Genomic DNA, 3992 nt, shown 5'->3' on the forward strand with positions numbered 1-3992 from the left:
GTTATTGGGAGAAATAGCTTGAGTAATTTGATAATCAGAGAGAGAAAGGTGAAGTACTCCAACCAGTGCGCCTAGCTATATATGCACTCCTTCATTAGGCCACAAGTGGCCCATCGGGACCATCCGGCCGCCGTGTCATCCTCAGATGAGGATGACGATAGGAGGGGCATGTGGTTAGCACACCGCTTTCCTGGTCGTTATGATGGTTTTCTTTGACCGGAGCCGCTACTATTTGGTCGAGTAGCTCCTCAAGTGACATCACGAGGCTGAGTGCACCCCGAAAAATGGCAACAGCGCATGGCGGCTCGAACGGTCACCCATCCAAGTGCCGGCCACTCCCGACAGCGCTTAACTTCGGTGATCTGACGGGAACCAGTGTATCCACTGCGGCAAGGCCGTTGCCTCTTAGCTATTTAAAAATTTGCATTAAATTTTTTTGCGCACAAATTGTAGGTCATTATTTGGAGGGTATTTCTTTTTGCTGATGTAAATTTCGGAATTAAAAATTTGTAGGAGGTACATCTCATGCCTCATTTTTAAACACCGCACTTCCAATAGACTACAACCCTGCCCCACTCCCTTCTCAGTTATTGCTTCCCTTTCAAGGCCTTCGGCTTCCATCTGCAGTATGATTTCTGTACAAACTGATCCCCGCAAGTAGTAGGGAGATGTGGGCCTCGGCGCAGTTTTGATGTCAAATTGATATGCAAATTAATTAAATTGATCAATTAATCACCCTGACACCTTCCACCCCTGCCCTCGACCACGCCCATCCCCACCCCTGGATGACATCACATGTTATTATCAGCCTCTAAGTGGGCCCCAACCCCCTCCTCCTCCTCCACACCCTCCCCCACCCAACCTATTGGCAGGAATTTCGAGTTTTGACGGAAATTTCGAATTTTGGCGGCAGTTTCAACATTACGCTGTACAAATCAATTATCAGTTCAAAGGACGTAATATTAACGGAAATTGTTGATGGAAATTGTTTATAAAACGAGAATAGGTAGTAGAAACAGGAAAAAACAATTCAGAGGACAGAAAATCAGAGAATTATGCTCTGAGAAGGACATAACTTGCATTTCGTAGGACAGGGATTTTCTTGTTTATCTTCCGTTCGCTTTATCGCTTCATATAGTGAGAAAGCAAAAACATTATCACTGTTCACTACTGCTTTACAAAAACCGATCGCCCCAGAACGAAAACTTATTGTCACTCTCATAACAGCAATTAGTATTCCAAATTACAGTATCTAAACCCAGTTTAATGATAGTACATTACCTGTTAGGTGGTAGTCATTTTTTATGATTGAAAACGACTAACAGTTGATCCTGCTTTGCTGTGTTAAGATCATGTATTTTAACCACTCTGTGAGTGTTAGTTATTGAAACTACTGGTGAAGTAGTATCACCAAACTCAGCTCCATCTATAAACCACCATTAATATTATCATTACCAAGATAGACATAAAGATAACACACACCACAATGATAAAAGTTTACATACGTATCAACACCACAGATGATGAACAGATTGAAACAATGTACGAGAAAAGAGATTATTCAGATAGTTAAGAGAGACAAAAATTTAAATTGTGGTGAGAGACTGGATTTCGATAGCAGGTATAAGAAACGAAAATACAGGGCTATTACAAATGATTGAAGCGATTTCATAAATTCACCGTAGCTCCATTCATTGACATATGGTCACGACACACTACAGATACATAAAGTTTTGTTCGGCTGAAGCCGCACTTCAGGTTTCTGCCGCCAGAGCGCTCGAGAGCGCAGTGAGACAAAATGGTGACAGGAGCCGAGAAAGCGTATGTCGTGCTTGAAATGCACTCACATCAGTCAGTCATAACAGTGCAACGACACTTCAGGACGAAGTTCAACAAAGATCCACCAACTGCTAACTCCATTCGGCGATGGTATGCGCATTTTGAAGCTTCTGCATGCCTCTGCAAGGGGAAATCAACGGGTCGGCCTGCAGTGAGCGAAGAAACGGTTGAACGCGTGCGGGAAGTTTCACGCATAGTGATGTGAAAGATTCAGTGTTTAAACCTCCTCTACCAAGAAACGTGCCAGAACTGCGAGCTCGCATCAACAATGCTTTCGAACTCATTGATGGGGACATGCTGCGCCGAGTGTGGGAGGAACTTGATTATCGGCTTCATGTCTGCCGAATCACTAAAGGGGCACAAATCGAACATTTGTGAATGCCTAAAAAAACTTTTCGAGTTTCTCTATGTGTGTGCAAAGCATTGTGAAAATATCTCAAATAATAAAGTTATTGTAGAGCTGTGAAATTGCTTCAATCATTTGTAATAACTCTGTAGTAGGAAAACATAGGCGTGCGATCTCCAGCATGTGACCAGCATGTGAAACGCATTTGTCAACCAAAAACTCGATTAACTGTAAGTAATCACTTATTTACATGTCCGCCCCCGGTAGCTGAGTGGTCAGCGCAGCAGAATGTCAATCTTAAGGGCCTGGGTTCGATTCCTGGCTGGTTCGGGGATTTTCTCCACTCACGGACTGGGTGTTGTGTTATCTTAATCATCATCATTTCACCCCCATCGACGCGCAAGTCGCCGAAGTGGCGTCAAATGGAAACACTTGCACCCGGAGAACGGCCTACCCGACGGGAGACCCTAGTCACACAACATTTACTTATGTACATAAAAAAACTGGATCTGAACTGTTTTATAATCTACAAATATCGCATATCAAAACAAAATTAAATCATTCTAGACTCCACTGAGGAAGACTTACAAAACAAAATAATCAATAATTGCAGATACTTAGTACCTTACATCTTACTATATGCCGGTAAATTAGTTTCGGTTTAGTTTCTGTAGGTCTATACAGGATATAGTAAATACTAATGTGTTACATGTCACCACAATTCTCATTTCATATGCTATTAAATGCCGTTTAAAAAAGTTCCTCGATCCATCGTGACAAACTGTAGTTACTTTCACATCTCGATAAAGAAACAAATTTTGTATGAATTATCACGCGACAAAATAAGTGACTCCTTAGAAGCTATCACCGGCAAAAAAATCATACTTTTCGATTTCTTAAACCGTTTACGAAATTTGCAGCTGATATAACCGCATTATGTACGACGAGCAGGGCGAAGAATTGGTCGTGAACGACCCGCGTGCGGGGCCCTCACCGCTCGTCCGCCGAATGTCATCCATTATCTCGAGAATGGCGACAGCTATCGTTCTGCTCTCTACTTCAAAAACAATTTCGATATGTTAGCTGCATTACATATGCAGTGATGTATTACCTGAAACAAACTATACGCAAAGTCTCGATACAGTTCCGCACTGTCGCCTGATAAACAAAGTTAGAGCCTACGGAATATCCGACCAGCTGTGTGGCTGAATTGAAGAGTTTTTAGCAAACAAAACACAGCATGTTGTTCACAATGGAGAGACGTCTACAGACGTTAAAGTAACCTCTGGCGTGCCACAGGGGAGTGTTATGAGACCGTTGCTTTTCACAATATATATAAATGACCCAGTAGATAGTGTCGGAAGTTCCATGCGGCTTTTAGCGGATGATGCTGTAGTATACAGAGAAGTCGCAGCATTAGAAAATTGCAGCGAAATGCAGGAAGATCTGCAGCGGATAGGCACTTGGTGCAGGGAGTGGCAACTGACCCTTAACATAGACAAATGTAATGCGAATACATAGAAAGAAGGATCCTTTATTGTATGATTATATGATAGCGGAACAAACACTGGTAGCAGTTACTTCTGTAAAACATCTGGGAGTATGCGTACAGAATTATTTGAAGTGGAATGATCACATAAAATTAATTGTTGGTTAGGCGGGTGCCAGGATGAGATTCATTAGGAGGTGGCTTACAAAACACTCGTTCGACCTATACTTGAGTATTGCTCATCAGTGTGGGATCTGTACCAGGTTTGGTTGATAGAGGAGATAGAGAAGATCTAAAGAAGAGCGGCGCGTTTCGTGA

General features: G+C 42.5%; 1 pseudogene; it reads right to left on the bottom strand.

Moving 5' to 3' along the window:
* Positions 1-285: 285 nt before the first annotated feature.
* On the bottom strand, positions 286-403 carry LOC126419956 (5S ribosomal RNA; annotated as a pseudogene).
* Between the last annotated feature and the right edge of the window lie 3589 nt (positions 404-3992).

This window comes from Schistocerca serialis, chromosome 1, assembly GCF_023864345.2.
Source record: "Schistocerca serialis cubense isolate TAMUIC-IGC-003099 chromosome 1, iqSchSeri2.2, whole genome shotgun sequence".
NCBI lineage: Eukaryota > Metazoa > Arthropoda > Insecta > Orthoptera > Acrididae > Schistocerca > Schistocerca serialis.